The sequence below is a fragment of the Stenella coeruleoalba genome (genome assembly GCF_951394435.1).
Source record: "Stenella coeruleoalba genome assembly, chromosome: 16".
NCBI lineage: Eukaryota > Metazoa > Chordata > Mammalia > Artiodactyla > Delphinidae > Stenella > Stenella coeruleoalba.
The window spans coordinates 15,348,348-15,368,254 of NC_137162.1; the positions used below are offsets into that span (position 1 = coordinate 15,348,348).

General features: G+C 42.0%; 1 protein-coding gene across 6 annotated transcripts in view; it reads right to left on the reverse strand.

The window, feature by feature from the left end:
- TRUB1 (TruB pseudouridine synthase family member 1) overlaps positions 1-19,907 on the reverse strand; it is a 111,948-nt gene that overhangs the window by 23,702 nt on the left and 68,339 nt on the right. For 3 of the 6 annotated variants that reach the window (XR_013824403.1, XR_013824405.1, XR_013824407.1), the window contains one exon: positions 18,107-18,235. The exons of 2 other annotated variants lie outside the window; for them this stretch is intronic. The gene's annotated coding sequence lies outside the window, so the exon portion shown is untranslated. The remainder of the gene's footprint in view (positions 1-18,106; positions 18,236-19,907) is intronic. One more of the 6 variants, XR_013824404.1, reaches the window with a different exon arrangement.

Genomic DNA, 19,907 nt, shown 5'->3' on the forward strand with positions numbered 1-19,907 from the left:
GCTGAACAGGCTATATTAACAATATACTTCCTGATGGGTAAGCAGTGAATTCTTTAGTTTACTAAAAATACCTCAATCAATTTTTCTTTAATGACTTTCATCACCACTACCTACATAGTGCTGAAGGACACTTTGGTCCTCTTATCTTTCCTCCTGTTCTTTATTGTTCAGAACAAGTACACACACTGTGGTCACGTGATATTCCTTATTAGCTGTAACTGAAGCTTAACGGATATAATTAACGGATTATTCCAACCCTCTTTTTAGTTCCTCGGTTCCTTTTATTCTTAAAGAGGTGAATTCTAATAGTGGTATTATCAGATTCTACATACAGTAGAGACATATTAGAAGAATAAAATGCCCCTTAGGACTTACCATGTGGCTTATTGTAGTTAACAGAATAAATGTCCATCCAGAGGGATATTGTTAGCTTTTTAGCACTTCACTCTTGACTATTTCTTGGAGACTAGAAATCTGTGTTCCAGTATTCTCCCCTGTCCCTTACTAGCCGTGTGAGGTTGGCAAGTCACTTACCCTCTCAGTTACATCATCTGCAAAATAACCCCAGCAAGAAAATGCCTAGCCTAGATAATTTCTTAAGTCAAATATGCTTCTCCAAACTTCAACCCCTTCAATGCTACACTGTATTCCTAGCATTTACTTAGGGCTTAAAAAAAAAATCAGAATGTATGGTACAATTATGGGTAATGTTTATTTTATTCCTTTATTTATCTACTATTTTTAAGGTTTCCACAATGAACAGGAATTATTTTTATAATAAGACAAAGTTATCTAAAATTAAAATAAAAATTAACAAAAATATATTTTGGTATCTTACACATCCCCAAGCCTCACCCAGCTACATTTTAAAATTTAAAACAACTTGATGTATAGAGATCACTATGATACATTTGAGGAATCTAACCACGGGAGTTTAAATGTAGCATTGTAGGGCTTCCCTGGTGGCACAGTGGTTGAGAGTCCGCCTGCCGATGCAGGGGACATGGGTTCGTGCCTCGGTCCGGGAAGATCCCACATGCCGCAGAGCGGCTGGGCCCTTGAGCCATGGCCGCTGAGCCTGCGCGTCCGGAGCCTGTGCTCCGCAATGGGAGAGGCCACAACAGTGAGAGGCCAGCGTACCGCAAAAACAAAAATTAAAAAATAAATAAATAAATAAATGTAGCATTGTATCAGATTTTAATAACAATTGTAGAACATCTATACATGGAAAAAGTATATGAGTAAAAAAAAAGAAAAAAAGCTTAAGGACAAATCACATGTGATCCTAGTTCCCAGTGCACCAGACTATGATCTATGATCAAGAAATCTGGGCTCAACTCAGTTTGGTTTAACCGATATTTATTGAGGCCAAAGCATTGGAAAATGAAAATGAATGAGAAGAGTACAGTATAGTAGAGGGGACAGATATTTAAACAACTCCAAAACTACTCAGACTGGCAACTGTGCTAAACCGAGGCAGAAATGAGACCCTGTCAAGTATGAGCTAATTCTGACTGGGAAGATCAAAGGCCTTGCATGTTTATGTTAAGGGGTTTGCATTGTAGGGTGATCTGTGCTTTGTGTCCTTAGACCACTTATTTAGCCTCTCTGGCCATCCATTTTCCCAGCTGAAAACTAAAGAAATTGGGTTGTTAAAATGTCTAATCGTATCAGTTGTTTTTTAAGGGTCCATGATTTTATGTTATGACAATGACGAGATCCTTTATCTAGTGCTTCTTTTAACTTCTTTTTCTAGTCCCCCTAATCACTCATGACTGTTGTAATTCTCTATAACTAAATCCAGTTTGCAGTTATACCTCTGCCTCTATTCCCGTTTCTTTGTGACTATTAAACTATGGAAGCACCCAATTTGCAGATGGAAAACTCAATGTTTTGCGTGTACACAATAAAGCAAATTTGGTTCAGAGCTTCCCTTTCTTCATTATTTCTCTTTAAGGCTTATTGATTAAACGCTAGGTAGGGCAGGAGGCAAATACAAAAACCTTTTAAATTAGCTGTTTTTATAATTAACTGGTTTTGGCTGTCATTCTAATTTAAAGGCATGCAGAGAGATCATACTTCCTTTTTAGTCATAGTGATTTTTCCAGTTTCTGTAAATCTTACAAATTAACCTTGAAGCCACATGCTTTTCTGACATTCTTTGAATTCTTTAAATAGATCTGGGGAGTTGGATTCACGGCTGGCTTTTATTAGCACCGCACTCTCAGCAAATAATAGCCACTTGGCTTTCTTTTTTAAAGAGCATTATTATTGGATCCATTCAAAGTGAAATGCATGTAGCCTACGTTTAACGATCCACTCAAGACAAATACAAGAACAAGTTAAACATATAAGAAGTCATCCTCCTGTTATTTATTAAAATACATATAAAAGTAATGTTTTAATTTATTCATCCATTTAATTAAAAAAAATACTTATCGAGCTCCTGCTATGTGAAAGGCAAAAACATCATTAAGCGAAATGACCCATCCTTTCATGGGAATTTATTCTTTTCTTGTGATATTAAAATAATTCAAACCTTTAAAAATTCTTCAGAAACTGCTGGGGCAAGAGATTGTTGGATGGATCCTAATGCTGAAACAATTGACTAGAATGTAATAAAAGGGAAAAGGAAGCTAGAATAGGGTTTCTTAACTTAGGAACTATTGACATTTTGGGCTGGATAATTGTTTGTTGTGTGAGACTGTCCTGTGCATGTAGGATGTTTAACAGCATCCCTGGTGTCTACCCACCAGATGCCAGTAGCAACCCCCAGTGACAACCAAAAATGTCTCCAAACATTGCCAACTGTTCCCTGGAGACAAATTCACCCCTAGTTAACAACCACTGAGCTAGAATGACTCTCCCTCTGATAAAATGCCAGTCTCTACTCACAAGTTTATTCTTTTCATTCTTAGAGATGATAGCAAAAGCTATGCACTTCAACTTGTGTACACTGAGATTTCATGTAAAGCAAATTCCACTCCTGTGTTTCTACCTCCATCACCAGGGGTAACAATCGTAATGGGTGGACCCTTCTTGGAAATGACTGAAAAGGTGACTACTGACCTGGAGTCAGGGTTAGAACTTCATTTTCCTAAATTGGGGTAAATTTTTACGACTATATGTATACTTGTAATAGGGAAAATCCTTTGTATTCCATTACAAGTTAATCGCTAACAGTGTGTTGGCAAATTTTAACAGACAGCACTCCAGAAGAAAAAAAAAAAAAAAAGCACCAGTCTCCATGGTGCAAATATTCACATTTCCACCAGGGTCAATGTCAAGCTACTAGCCCAATGGCAGTTTATGTGGAGTTAGGGAGCGAGCACCTCATTGTAAAGTATTGTCACCATATGTATACAATAAATATAAATAATCTTGAGGCATAGACAGTAAAATAATTACGAAGGGAAGAATATGGAGTAACTATTGCCTTGGTTTTAATTTGTTTTATTTAATAGTATAATAAGTTTATTCATATGTTAATTTAAAATAGTAACTGTTTTTAACAGCCAGTTTACAAAATTCCTGAAAATTGAACAATTGGCTCTCGTGAGCTGCTACAAGCTGGCTCCGGCACACCACTGGAGGACTAACTTCTATGGACTAGTTTGGGTGAGCAGATCCCCTTCCCCAGATGGCCCCTCTGTTCCAAATGTGCATATTTTTTAGAGTTTCTATGTGGACATAGAACAGGGTCAATCTTACTACCCACTTGAGCTTAAAAATCATCAACCTGGTCTCATTAATCCCTTCTTTTTATAGTGTACAAAGATCTGTCATGCATATAATTTCAACTGATTTTTATAACCATTTCATGCATGGAGAGTAACAGTTATTTCCCTCACTTACAGATGAAGAAACTAAACTGAGAACAGCTAAATTACTTGCTCACAGTTAACCAGCTAGGATACGGCAGAGCAGAGAAACAAGGAAACTACCATTTATTGAATGTCAACTGTAGACTAAACATTAACATCTTGGCTAACCCTTAAAACAATCCTATGAAATAAATATACTTGGGCCTATTTTAAATACGAGGAAACTGAACTCAGTGTGATTATGTAATTTTTTCAAGATCATGTCCCTGGTGTGTCTAAGTGAGGATCAACTACACAGCGCTTCTTAAACTCTAATGCTCCTCAGAAGCACAGGAGAGCCTGTGAAAATACAGATTTCAGGGCTCACACCTAGAGATGCTGATTCACTGGGTTTAGGGTCAGACCCAAGAATTTGTATTTCTAACAAGCTCCCTGGGGAGACTCTGATGCTTGTCTGAGCACCACTCTTTGAATAGCCCTAAGTGTACCATGCAGCCTATTAATTCCTGGGGACCCAGGTGTCCTGACTTCTAGTTCTGTACTCTGTCCACTGCAGTAACGTCCACTGTATATTGCAATAGTTTATTCTGACCTCTAAATTGACCAGACAAAAGGTGATATTGTGTATATATTTGTAAATATTTATTACATATAATAAATTAATGTTCTCATTAATATAGACATATATTTAATCAATCTAACATGTGGTAGTTCTGAGCATTTGTATGAACTGATATTATATAGAAAATTTAATTGTCATGAAAACCATTAGATAAAAACATTTTAAAAAACCTCTCATTGGGGTTTATTATTAAGGTTCTGAACATTCCTGGAAATAAAACATTTTAAGTCAGATTTTGTTGTCAATAGTCCATGTAGAATACAGATTGCCAACAAACACATGAAAGGATGCTCAACATCACTAATTATTAGAGAAATGCAAGTCAAAACCACAATGAGGTATCACTTCATACCAGTCGGCATGGCCATCATCAAAAAATCTACAAACAATAAATGCTGGAGAGGGTGTGGAGAAAAGGGAACCCCCTTGCACTGTTGGTGGGAATGTAAGTTGATACAGCCACTATGGAGAACAGTATGGAGGTTCCTCAGAAAACTAAAAATAGAACTACCATATGACCCAGAAATCCCACTACTGGCCATATACCCTGAGAAAACCATAATTCAAAAAGAGACATGTACCACAATGTTTATTGTAGCACTATTTACAATAGCCAGGACATGGAAGCAACCTAAATGTCCATCGACACATGAATGGATAAAGAAGGTGTGGTATATGTATACAATGGAATATTACTCAGCCATAAAAAGAAATGAAATTGAGTTATTTGTAGTGAAGTGGATGGACCTAGAGTCTGTCATACAGAGTGAAGTAAGTCACAAAGAGAAAAACAAATACCATATGCTAACATATATATACGGAATCTAAAAAAAAAAAAAAAAATGGTTCTGATGAACCAAGGGGCAGGACAGGAATAAAGACACAGACATAGAGAATGGACTTGAGGACACGGGGAGGAGGAAGGGTAAGCTGGGACGAAATGAGAGAGTGGCATGGACATATATACACTACCAAACATAAAATAGATAGCTAGTGGGAAGCAGCCGCATAGCACAAGGAGATCAGCTCGGTGCTTTGTGACCATCTAGAGGGGTGAGATCAGGAGGGTGGGAGGGAGACGCAAGAGGGAGGGGATAGGGGGATATATGTATACATATAGCCGATTCACTTTGTTATACAGCAGAATCTAACACAACATTGTAAAGCAATTATACTCCAATAAAGATGTTAAAGAAATAGTCCATGTAGAAAAAAATTACGTATGTGTTGCAGAACACTTGTAATCATATAAGGCAAAATCAGCTCCCCAAATTTGCATTTTCAAATTTCATTTTTGCTTCAGGGAAAACTGACTTCTTACTCAGCTGATATTTATACTTGGAAGATCTGCATTGAAGCAACACTTAAGGATAACATTAATTACAATATTTATAAGACATCTTTCCATGAGGCCCTGCAATAACTACATACAGTCATGTAATCTTTTTCTCAGTGTGGGCTCAAGATAGGTAGAGAATTTTCAATGCCATCTTAGAGATGACAAGCCTGCAGTTCTGCACACACCTCAGATGTCTTGCTGAAGGTCATTCACAGACTTAGCAGTAAAGGGCAAACCAGAACCCAGACCTTGGAAATCCTAACTCAGGAGAGCCCACTCACATAACCATTCTTTAACAGATGACAAGTCTCTGCACAGGAGGGTCGGGAGACTGTGAACACAAAGGTGAGACTCAAGCCAGCCAGCGTGGTTACTTGGTAATGGCTTAGGGAAGAAGGACAGGAGAGGCGGAGAGTCAAGCTACTGGCTAAAGTTAAACCACTGGTTTGAATTACCCATTTCTCTTTATTTCCCATTATCATGGAAAAAAATATGAGTTGATATTTGTTCTTTATGGCTTATCAAATCTAACCTGGGAGAACCTAGTATAGCTTCTGAAAACTGATGCTTTATTAAAAGAGCTTAAGTCGAATGTATCGGATTCGCACACGAACAATTAGGAGGCAATTCATTCTCAAATAATAATAGCTCCATGAGTGCTTAATTAAAATTATAACTTAATTATCTTCAATTGCAATATATGATTGGGGGAAACCTATTTAAAGTGTTTGCCTAGCCTCCGCTCTTCTTCCCTTGGCCATCCTTTGAAAATACTATGTATTCCTGGTGAGGAATTCATAGTGAGGAATTCATAGGAATTCCTGGTGAGGAATTCATTCCTGGTGAGGAATTCCTCATTTTTCCCTACTTGAGGGTGATGCAGCAACTCACTGTATCTCCCAGAATGTTCACTTCACGGATGACTGAAAATAATGACGTGCATTGTACTGCGGGTGCTTTACCACTTCCAAGTGATGAGCGGCTTTATGAGTTGAGGAACTTGGATTCTTTTTATGAGCGACATCCAGGGAGTTCCAGAGCCCAGGCATTACACTGCTGGCAAGGCTCCCCATTTGTTAGGACCTTGGGCCAGTCCCTGGAGGCCCAGAAAGAGCCTGGAAGCACATCCATAGGTACAGCGCTGAGTGTGAATTTCGGAGGAGGCTGAGTTGTCAGGATTCAATCTCTCTCAGTTCAGCCCCTCCTTTCACCCCACTGACACTGAACTAGTTCAGGCTTCCACCGGGTCTAACACCTAGCTCATTCCCTGGCCCATCATAAGTGCTCAGATGTTAACTGTTGTTGCTATTGCTTTCCAGTCTTTTAAGACCACATCTTATCGTTTCCTCTGCTCCAACCTGGATGTCCTCTGGTTTCCACCCTGCTTAAAAGCCTTCAATGTCTCTCTAACACTTTGAGTGTTTCTCAAAGTGCATCAGCATCAGTTTGGGCTGCTTTTTATACAATTGCAGACTTGCGTATTTCATCTAAAAATTACTGTATCAGACACTTTGGGAGTCGAGCCTGGGAATGTGGATGTATAACAAGCTCAACAGGTGTTTCTTATACACTATATTAATAATATATTATATATTATATATATTATATATATATAATATATATATTATATATAATATAATATATATTATATATAATATATATATTATAATAATAATGTATTAATAATTAATAATTCGAGACTCACCGACCTGTAGGATAGTGTCCACAAACCTTTGTGTGCCTTTTTTTCCTTAAAACTTGGCCTATTTTCCCAGTCTTACTTCCCGCCACACAAAATCACTGCTACAACTGAAAAATTGTGAAAGACTTTGGAATGAGAGAAAAGATACTGGGTGTCCTGTCTAGCATACCCTTCTGTGTTATCTCAGCCTTTCACCGGTTTCAAGCTATTCTACAGCTCTGTCAGGTGTAGAAAATTGATAACGATGCAAACTATCCCTGTCCGTAGAAATGCAACAGAGTCACGTCTGGTGGAAAATAATTGATTACCGCTCTATGGATAAACCTACTGCGCATCCATTTGCAAGTTCACTTCAGCTCTCCTCATTGCCTATATATGCATAGTCCTTTGAATGCTCCTTTGAACTGGTTGTAACATCTTACTGGTTCCCTCGTTAATAAATGAATAAATAAAATCTTTGGCATGTGTTCATTTTATATTTGTATGAGGTCATGATTTGACCTTTAAAAAGTATGCTTTAACCCTCTGAACATGCTCTAGTATCTTCAGTGTCTCCGTTGTGGGATGGTTTCCTCTGCCTCCTTGCCTCCTCCACCCCCTCTCCCCCCTGCCCACCAGTTTCTGTGGTGAAGTCCCTCTCACTCTTCAAGGCCCCACAGAAGTCAAGCATCAGCTTCTCCATCAAACTTTAAGCCCAACCCATCCATCCATCCATCCATCCATCCCCAACTGCCCAACTTAGTTCTCTTCAGCCTCTTGCTCACACCTTGTTAGAGCATTTCTCACCCCAGATTCCAGATGATATTGTAGGAACTGCTCAAAAACTGAGAGTACAAATATGGCCTCTTCTCTCCTAACCTCTCTGCACTTCAGTCTCCTCATCTATGAAATGGGGATCATGACAGCACTGACTTTATAGGTTTGGTGTAAGGATTAAATGAGTTAATCCATGCCTGTTACAGATGATCCTTGAACAACATCGAGGTTAGGGGCACAGACCCTCTTCACAGTCAAAAATTTGCCCGTAATTTATGGTCCATTGGTCCAGTTCTTCTGTATCCGCGTTTCCTGCACATCCATGATTCCCAATTCACATCGGAATTCACATCGGTTGGATTCAACCAACCTTGGATCGTGTAGTAATGTAGTATTTGCTATTGAAAAAAATCCGCCTGTAAGTAGAACTGTGCGGTTCAAACCCATGTTGTTCAAGGGTCAACTGTATATAGTAAGTTTTGAATAAATGTTAGCTATCACCATTTTTCATTATATTTTTCTAATTAATTGCTTGAGATCCCCATATCTTAGGTAGCAGTAACTACTAGCTGTCCACAAAATCTGTCTTCTGTGGACCACATTTCCAAACTTCCCTCCCAGCTAAGGATGATCAGAACAGTGTATGTGCATTTCAAGTCTGGCCCATAGAAATTCCCACATTTGCTCCTCCAAGCCATCTTCTCTTTCATCTGGGCTGCAGTAGGGGCGTCGATGACCAGAGTAACCTTGAAACCAAATGTCAAAAATGGCAGGTTTGCTGTCAGCCTGGGTTCCTGAATGACATCCTGAAGCAGCACACACCCTTTCTCTCCCACCACCAACATCCCAGAGAATGCAATATATTCCTCATAGGCTTCCTTCTCCCAAGCGTTGTTGGGATTTGCTGAGCACAGAGATGGGTCAGTCTTCTTCCAACACCAAAAGAAAATGGAGGTTCTTTGGGACACCACTTCTATAAGATGTCACAGTCCCTTTACTAGTCTTTTTACTAGTCTGATCATGCCCTTTCTAGCCTAGACGAAAGCACAAATGCAATGGTTCTCTGCAGGACAGCCCTCTCTGCCAGGGCTCACCTTAGCCAGCAATGTGCGCGCTCGTCCTGAAAGTTACAGCTGCTTGTGATTAGCTCTTACAGTTCAGAGTCAGGGGCTTATGGGCTCCAAGTGTGGACCTCATGTCAGTGTCTGCCACTTCACAGAACCAGATGTAGTGGGCCCCCTTTACCTGGACGACTGTTACCTGGCCACACTTCACCCAAAGAGTGAGGCAGCTTTTTGAGTACAAAGATCTCTTTACACTTTTCTTGAAGGCTGCTTATCCAACATTTATATAACGAGGAGCAGCCACTTACCTGGCTTTTCCTTGAGTCAGGCAATCTGCACTCTGGGATAATGGAGAAGCTGGAACTTTTAGTCCAGCCTTCAACGAGCACCACGTTTGATCATTTGATCACTGACTGTCTTGACTAGCACCCTGATACATGATTACTTTCTAAGTCTCCATTCTACAATGAATACCTCCGAGATAGAAGCAATAGGTGGGGTTTGGAGAAGAGAATACATATTCCTACTTTTGTAGGGGTCCGAAGAGGGTAGCTATTCTAGAACCTCCTGATTGCTTTTTGCTCCATGCCCACTCCCTTCTGATAGCTGTGAGGACTAGATGTGATTATACAGTAAAGCACTTAGCATAGCGGTTGGCACACAATGAACACCCAGGAGATGTAACCTTCTATTATAATTCTGGGAGGATAGCCATGTCCTTCAGTCTTTCCCTTCACCATTGTCAGAGCAAGAATGCTGACCAATACACAAGGTACGTTCCGTGTGTCTATGCAGAAATAAATACCTCGGCCTTAAGAATTTCCTCTAATAGCTGCAATAGGTCCTTGTGAATTTTGCCAAGTTCTTTCACAGCAGTTACCAAAGTGATAAAGTTACTAGAGGGGTAGATCCTTTATTTCATGGTCAGCACCGCCAGCCCGACCTACACACACATTTCATCACCCATCTTCTCTTCAAGTGGCCCTGCCCATGAGTGACCCTCACCCAAATTCCCTCCGCTTCAGAAGCCATGAGTGTGGGGTGAGGGGAGAGAAGACTGCAGCTTTGCCAACTCTTGGCAGGAATCCTTCTATTTTATATCATATAGAGGACCTGCTACCAGGTCTTCTAGCTGTGCAAAGATAAAGGCGTAAAGCATTGTTTCCTCGATTAAGAGCAAAGTTAGTCAGCACAGTTTTCATCCGAATAAGGTTTCCAAGAGGTAGAGAAGCAACTCTATTACTGTTGGCAATGAATAAGTGTGTGTGTGACAGAGAGACAGAGACAGGCAGGTGGGAGGGGAGGGAGGGGATAAGTGCGTTCCCTGCCCTGCATATAGAAAATGTAAGCGTCTTTTCACAATGCAGTTCCACATTGAAATACCGTGTCATGAGAAGTTAGACTTTCTGTGTTTTTCTCCTCTGTGGGCATTTCATTTCCTCAGTCTGCTGGGCAGTTACTTGAAGAGCATTTTCCAAAAAGGATGATGCAGCACAGTAAATGGCCCAGGGGACTGCTCTGTTCAAACCTAAATCAAAAGTCTCTAACACTGTCTGATGGCTACTTGGCAGTCCTGGCGAAAGCAGTTCACAGAAACAGCTACGCACCCCTTGGTCTCCTGACAGCTCCGGCCCACTGACCAAGTCAGGACTGAGCTGGCCACTGTGCAATGGGCAGCAAAGGTGACCAGGCAAGTCCCGATCCACATGGCCACCCCTGCAGAGCCACAGCTTCCGAGACCACACAGTCTGAACAGGACCCATGGCCTGACGCGCCTAGGCTGTAGTGTGTGCCACAGAGTTGGATATTCCGGAATATCAGACTGCCCGGTCATCACATATATCAGGCCCCCAAAATGTGTACTTTGCATCATTTAGATGCATCAATAGGTAAGAATAGGTGAACAAATACTCTTGCTCTCTTCATACCATAATACAATTAAAATAAATGTATCAACTCAGGATGGACCAAAAGTTATATACAATTATTTGCAGGAACGTGTCAGATAAATATTAACTGACTTTAAATTACTGGCTTAACAAAGACATACGGTGAACAAGGAAGACACGGAGAGTCAGTAAACAAATAACCAAGCAATATACTTTAAAAGTTAAAATAAATATAAGTTATGGTGGGTGCTAGAAGGAGATTTACAGGGTAAAAAGAGGGAGAGTGCCTGGAAGGGGGTCACTTGAGGCAGGGCGAGAAGACATCTGAGCTGAGTCCTGCAGGATGAGAGGAAGGCAGCTTTGGGAGGAGGTGGGACAGCAGTGGAGGCAGGGAACTGCTTGGTCTGTTAAGGACCAGAGAAGAGGCCCCAGTGTGGCTGGCACGCAGTGACCAGGGGGAGGGAGGTAAGACATGAAGGTAACACAAACTAAAACTGGGAGGGAGAGGGAGAGGAGCAGGGCATGCAAGCCTTCCAGACCACGGCAAGCATGGATGCCACGGGACGTCCCTGGTGGCGCAGTGGTTAAGAATCCTCCTGCCAGTGCAGGCGACACAGGTTCGAGCCCTGGTCCGGGAAGATCCCAAATGCCGTGGAGCAACTAAGCCCATGCACCACAACTACTGAGCCTGCGTTCTAGAGCCCGCGAGCCACAACTACTGAAGCCGCACGCCTAGAGCCCACGCTCCGCAACAAGACAACACCGCAATGAAAAGCCCGCGCACCGCAACGAAGACCTGATGCAGCCAAAATTTTAAAAAAGGAATGGAGGCCAGATAAGTGCCTTGTGAAGAACTTTCCAGGTGAGTGCTTTGTGAAGAACTTTCCAACACTTCTAGCTGTCTAAATGGAGTGGGCTGCTTTAGCAGGAAAAGTTCCCATCAACCAAAGCTCAACTCTGCTGTTCTCAAAAGTATGATGCTAGCTTTTGTGGGTCTGGAGTTTGGTTTCACAGTTATCCATATCACATATCATCTTATTAGGTTCAATCCCCCACTCCAGCCTGAGGAGCTCTTTTCAGATAACTATGCCCCCAGTGTTCTCATTTAAAAACCATGGATAGAAATTGACTAGGATCAGACTGAGGACGTGGTCATCCCCAGCTGGCTGCTAAACCTGCCTGCCAGCAGTGGCTAGAAGCCATTCTTAGGAATTTAATGTAGGGGATACCCCTTAGATGGGGAGTAGATGACCTTTACTATCTCTGTTATTCCTGAGAGCTTATGGGATCTGTGTGAATACATTACAAAGCATAGCACACTTTCTCGTGTTACTGGGTATTTAGGGGAACTTGGCTTCATGAAAATTTAGGATGTAGATCTGGGGAAAGCAAATTTCGTTTTTTGATAGTATGTAAGTACAATTCTTATTATAACTGATCAATGCTTCTTTTAATGCCAACAAAATGCTTCCAAAGGTGTCAAGTACGCACCGTATCTTTTCAGCAATTGCTTCATCATTTGGACCCTGGGAGATATTATGGAATACATGAGGCCCTCAATCCACTCGTCATCCTCATCATCTAAGGGGAAAGGTGTGTGACAACCTTCCTGCACTGAGTCCCTTTTTAACCTAGGTGCAGTTTTTATTTTTGCCACTATTAGAGTGTTCCTACTTAAGGAAGCTAGGCTTAGAAATCTAGTGTTTTGGTGAACTACTTACCTTAAGCATTGAAGCACAAAGGCAGAACCAATTCTTTTTGGAAAATGCAGAGCATCCAACAACTGACCAATATTTTTCCACTGTGACTGCAGTCCACCTCCATCTCCACTACTGTGAATCCCCTGGAGCTGAAAACGTTCAGCTTTGGTAACTTGTTCCTCTAAGCGCAGCGTTCAGAATTTTTCTTATTTTCAGAATTAGTGAAATGGGATTCATCTCATAATAAAAATGTTAGTGTTAAAAAAAAAAATCGTCTCCTGAGAATACAGAAGAGTTGGAGAAGGAAACTGCTAAGTGTGCCCAACACAAGATCCAACCATGACAGTGAGACACAGCTCTGCCTAGGAGGAGACTGCTAGTACTTCTCAAGATTCTCACTGCCTGTCCCAGAAGAGGCCCAACTAAAAGAGCAGAAAGTACAGAAGAAGACCTTTGACAAAAGGGCTTAGAACCTCCTTGTCTCCTGTTATAGATATGCCAGGTAAGAAATGGGATGCTTCCGTGTAATTCTGTTTCTCAAAGCCTAGTGCTCAGAATCACGTGGGGTGGGGGTGGGGAGATGCTTGTTTAGAGTGAAGATTCCTGGGCTCTAGTCCAACCTAGTGGATGAGAATCTCTCAGGATGGAACCCAGGAATTTGCTTTATTTGAGGTGTTATCCATGTGACTGTTAGATTTACTAAAGTTTGAGAACCACTGGTATTGTTTTCTGGATGGACTTTTTGGTGTATTTTCAGTCAAGTAATAAAAATAATGGCAATCAGTGCTTACTCTGTGCTAGTCATCATTCTAAATACTTCTATTTATATATTTACTAATTCGACCCTTATAACAACTTTATGACACAAGTATTTTATAAGCCCCATTTTATAGAAGAGTGGACAAAAGCACAGAGAGGTTAAGGAACTTGCCCAACATCACACAGCCAGGATTCAAATTCAGGCACAGTCTGGTTTCAGAGTTCACACTCTTAATCCTAGATGAGACTATTTCATACCTTGGCTTTCTATAATGTGACCACAGCCTTCATGTCCCATTCATTTAGCAAACACCTCTTCTTTCAAGGCTAGCTTAGCATTCCTGCTTCCATGAACCCTTTCCTTACCCCCATGAAGTAGAATGCCTCCTTTCACTGTGTGTAAGAGGAGAGACAGGGGCACAGGCAAGTGGCAAAGCTGTAGTCTTGCCTCTTGGCCGTCCCCCCCGACCCCGACACCGTTGTTAGGGAACCATTGACCGAAACTCCCTGCCTTGGCCAGGCACGATAATAGCCACTTGCATGAGTTGTCTCACAACAGAAGGTCCTGATGAGGAGTACAGTGCTGCCACAGAAAACTAACTGGGAGAATTCGAGAGCAGCCAAAAGGAGGGGAGAGATGCCAGCCCATAATATGTCCTGCCAACCTGCCAGAAACCCTCCCACTGGAATCCATCTTGGCTGAAAGCTTCGCGTGCTGCCAGGAAGGGCCTTGACTTGGACCAGATATTGGCACAAGCAAGATGACTGTCCAGAGACAACCCAGAAACTAACCCCATTACCATAAAACCCTAGACTGCGAGCCACGTGGCAGAGCAGTCCTCCTGGGTTCCCTTACCCTGCTGCTCTCCGCCCGGGTGCCCCTTCATAATAAAGTCTTTTCCTTTGTCAGTATCTGTGTCTCCTCAGACAATTCATTTCCAAGTGTTAGAAAACAGCCCACTTTCGGGCCCTGGAAGGTGTCCCCCTTCCAGTAACACTGTGACATCTACTACTTGTTAGCATTGGCATTAAAACCACAGTTCTTAGGTTAATAAAAGTAACCGTACCCAATAAGATTCACTGGCACTGAGTTTACTCGTTAATCAGACCATGAAAATCCATGCCAGATTTCCAGATGTGAGGTGAAAGTCCCCCTCATTTACTAATCAGAGCAGCATTTACTAAAAGGCTGACACGGGCTAACATACCAGTGACCTCCTAAGGCAGGACCAAGGCTTACATCATGTTTTCAAATGCCCAGGACAGTGCAAGACTTCTATAGGTGTCTGTTAAATGAATGAATGGATTCAGTATGACCACGTATCACTTTCTGTTACCTCATCAGTAGAAATATCAGTGCCCAGGGAACATTTCCTGTCCTTATCAAACCTTACCCTCTCCAACCCAGTGACCCTGCTTTACTATGGAGGACCCTTACCTTTCTGTAGCAATTGGAAATGAGCTTATTTGACACGAGAATGCCCCATATTTATGTAGTACATTTACACAGAACTAGATTGCAAATCCTTCTGGATTGTCTGATCCGTCCTACAGTAGTGCTGGGAATTGGGCTTTATTATCATCTTCACTGTGTGTGCAGAATCAGAACAACTAAAGGAAGGTTAATGACTAGCCCAAGATCACCACATGTGAGAAGCTCAGCTAACCTCAGAAGTAGGTTTCCTAACTCACAGGCTGGCCCTGTCCCGTCCTGGGGTCCTTCAGGCTCTTTGGCTCCTCACGCCATTTGTTTCAGTGCACATCTGCGAGCTCTGGTCACTTAGGCGCCTCCTGGGATCTGATACTCTTTCACTACCCACCAAGTACATTTTCAGTCTGACGATTACTCCATCAGCCTTTCCAAGCAGGAGGATCTGAAAGGAGGGCTGCTATTTTCCATGAGTACAATTATTTATGTGCACAAATAATAGTGCCCATAATTGGCTAATGGAGAGTGCAATCGGCCACATGTGGGCATAATTAGCCACTTGCCCCTCAATTGGAGGGTGTAATTATCAAAGCAGGCAATTTTATATCTGCAGATAATTGTACATGCAGAAGAGAATGACGGGTAGGAAATCCGGTCCTTCATTACTTTTCATGTCGTTTTTTCCAGAAAAGCGTTTTAAGGTAAAGGTCACTTTCTGTTTTCGATTGCCTGCTTGGATCAACCATCAGATCTAGTTGTGGGGAGAAGGAAGGCAGCAAGACGTAGCAGAGAATGAGCCAGGACCCGTGCACCAAGCTGAAGTCTGAATCGCCCTCGCCAGAAAAACCCCAGCAGCCAATTACCCTGGACGTTACACCGAGGCCCACCTAGTGGTCAGCCATCTGTCTATGCAGACAATGGAGCTCAATTTTTATCCTTCTCCACTACTGTGTATCATTTTTGATTTAGCAGTTTTAATGTTTTCCTCACTTTGTGGTTTTATAATCTCAGAAACGCCAGTTGGCTTGGCACGGTAAGTGATTTTGTTCACTGCTGGAAGTGGGTCATTTAAAACGCTTTAACAATACCTTTAGCTAGTCATTCATCTGGGGATGTACATAGAATAATAAATTGAGAACACGTCTCTCCTTGATTTTTCCGAGACCTTAGGTGGTAGAGATTTTACAGTCTCTGCTGTGCCCCCTGCATTCTGGCTTAAACAGCTCTGCAAAACTTTTCCCACCCTCCCACTCAATCACACAAAAATACACTTGCTCACAGCAGATCCTAAAAATACATGTCACATGCGAGCACAAGGGAAATTATTTCTTAACATGAATCGACTCTTTAGGAATATGCAAGCTGAGTAATTTTTTAAAAAGGAACTCCAAATCTCCTATTACACCATCCTTCCTCTCCATCAGAGTATTATCTTTAAGGGTGGGGAAGGGCAGTATGCTCAGTGGTTGTGGGACAGACTTTTTGGCATTAGAAAGACCTGTGTTCCAGGCTTGGTTCTGCCACTTGCCAAAAATGTGTGACCTTGGACTCAATTTCCTCATCTATGAAATGGGTTGTTCTAAAGGTTAAATGGAATGCAGGGAAACTTAACACAATGCTAGGCACATTCTAAAGGCTCTGATAAGTAGCATCTATCATTAATATGAAGAGGCTCATCTTTTAACCTATAGCATACCTTATCTGTACCAGTCTCAAGATACTCCATAATACCGGTGTACTGGCCTCATTTCCCTAGTAAATGGACAGGGCTATTGTCGTCTGCATCTTTATAATCCACACGGTGTCAGGCCCATAGAAGAGGCTCTATAATGGGTGACGAATGACAGCCCACAACATCACATGAGATCTGACTCCAATGTCTGCTGGCCTCGAGCACAATGTCACACTTCCTTCTGCGGCTTCTGGACCTGGATCAAAAATGCCACCCTCCACCCCACCTATGCTCACCCTCATAGATTTCGGGTGCTTCCTAACCTCTGTTTCCAGCTCTTCAGCTTCATGACCCCTGCAGTCACTCCTACAGCCACCCTCAGTACAGCCGCTCTTTAGGGGCTTATCACCCCTCAGACCTGAGGCACCTCAAGATCTCGAGTTTCCTTTGACCTTGTTGATTTCACATTCCTTACTTTCCTCCTTGGCTGGGGACCAGTCGTGCACATCTCTTCCCAACTCTGCTTTCAGTAACTTCACGTTGATAGCTTGAAACCAGTCATAGCGGGAATATTTACATGGCAAAAATAAGCAAATGCTACAAGTTAGGACTTCCCTCCACCCCAGGAGAGCCAGGTGCTAACCATCTTCCAGTATAACGCTGTGTGCGTTTACATATGTTTACATTATTATCCAGAATCCCTTCACACCTAACTATTCTCCATCATCCCCTATTGATTTCATTTACCTTCCTATTTTGTACCCAAAGTCAGCTCTCACAATAATATATGTAACACTACCCTTCAATCCCATGCCCTTTGATGCTCTGCTGATTCTACTTTTCTAGTCTCTATGGGCATCTGGACCGTTCTCTTCCTCTGATTCCTTTCATTCCTCCTGTTACCATCTCTCACTGACTCCTAATGTGCTCCCCACAGTGGATTCTTAACCATCACCACCTAATGCCTGTATAATAGGCAGTATTTTAAATACAATAGACAACTGTCTGTATGTACTTATTTGTTCTTACAGTCCCATTATCTCTTAGAGAGAGAGAGAGAGGAGAAAGGTCACACGCAGGTCTTTTAATGGCTGGCCCATCGGTCCCTTTAGAATTTTTTAAACTCAGTTTTAATACTAATGTAACCCTTCAGGCAGTGAGTTTCATGTGACATTTGATGTTTTTTTCACTCATATCAAAATGGGATTCATTACCGTGCATCCCTGCACAACTCTCTCAAGGCGTCTCAGCCTCGAAGTGTTTACCAAAACTGATAGAGCTCTTCCCTGAAAGAAGCAAATCATCAATATTGCCCTTTATAAAATTAAAAACCTACAGCACGGTGCTTACCACAAGAGTAATGGATCTCAACGTTGTTTATACCGCTACCGCATCCGCAGTTGACACCCAGTGTTCCTCTCTGGAATGTTCACTGCACCTGGGCCTGGGGCCCCAAGGGGGCTGCAGGGAGAAGAAAGGCTACAGGAAGGCAGGAAGGAGGAAGGAAAAAACCATTACAAGGGCTTTGCTCACGGCTCTCTGTGACCCTCCTGCACGTGGCTAAGTGAGAGGCTGCAAACTGAGCGGGGTACATTTGGCCTGTACAGTCCTTTTGGAAATCTGAGAGATTTTACACAAAAATCGAGATTTCTGGCTTTTCCTGAGAAAGCTTCAGTACTGGCCATACTCAGCCTGCATTTCTACATGGGAACACAATTGGCTGGAAAATGAGTAGCAGCTGCCCCTTTAAAACAAGTGTGAGCTCTCCAGCTGGCAGCAGCCCTCGCTCCCACCCACTCGGCCATAATTGTTTTACATCCAGCCAAAATCATTCACTTATGTTGTCAGCTAGGCCTCTGCAGGCGTGTGAGTTTGTGACTTCTAGCCTAAAGGAAGCCCTGGAACTTATGCACATGTAAAAAATTTCCCAAAGTGTTGGTTTACAGGATATGGTGGAATATCAGAATTTCATTCATCTCGGATGAATCTTCATGCACCTCCATAGCGCCTTATAGACAAAGTAGGTGTTCAGGTAACTAGAATGAAGTGCCCAGTGAATTAGATGGATGGAACATCTGAGCGAGACAGACCCCAGGTGGCCTTGCTGAAGCTCAGGCACATGAGTGCTACTAAGACAGGAGCCTCAGAATGTCACTCACAACATTTTAGGCTTTGCTCTCTCAGCTGTGGAAGTGAAGTCCCCTCCAGATATGTGTATAGGATGTGCAGGCCCTTTGGAGAACACCAGTTAGAACCAGCATGTTAGGGATACTCCTTTCATTGGACAAATTTATTACTGAGTCAAGATTTCAGTGCTTAATAAAAGAACCAGAGCACTAATTAGTCATTTAATCCACAGTTTACCATTGTGGGCCTGCTTCCTCATTAGAGAAGCAAAGATTTGATGGTGGAGTGAACATTCGACATGGTTCCATTTCTGGCTTCCTCCAGAAGAGGGGTTGGTGAACTAGAGTTAATCCCAGCGCTTTCACAGTAAATGTCTTTATAATTAAGCTTGTTACTGACTTTATTTTAAAATAGTTTTTTTTTTTTTAATTTCTAAATTCCAATTAAAATAATCAACTTTGTCTTTCTGATGTATAAGAAAGTGGGAGGTTATGAGAATTCTATTTTCTAACCCTCTTGACTTGTTCTTTATAAATCTTGGCTTGGGTTGGTTAAGGCTCTGTGATTGCTTGTCTTCCTGATCTGTTACCTCCAGTCTCGACAGTTTGCAGCAAAAATCCTGCACAGAGATTAACGAAGACCTGTGTCACACCGCCTTCAAAGCATCTGCCTGCTCTCAAAAGTCATGCACTAGCTCTCATACTAATTAGAGCAGAACAAAATGGGTGCCTTTCCTTTTCGGTAGAAAATTAAAAACCAAGAAACTGTTCCCCCCTGTTTTGATGTAACCTGACACCACTGTGCATGTGAAGCATCTCTGCTACTGAAATGAAGGATAAAGAAAACACCAAGGTGCTAATTGAATTCATATCTCCTCCTCTCCCAGAAGCCAGAAAAACAGAACTAACAAAGCAGTTTCAGTTCTCAGAATCTAAATAACCCAAGTGGACCCCTGCTCAAATTAAAAATCCTTTGAAAACATCTGAAACTGTTGCCAATCAGATTTGACGCTTAATATTGCTGT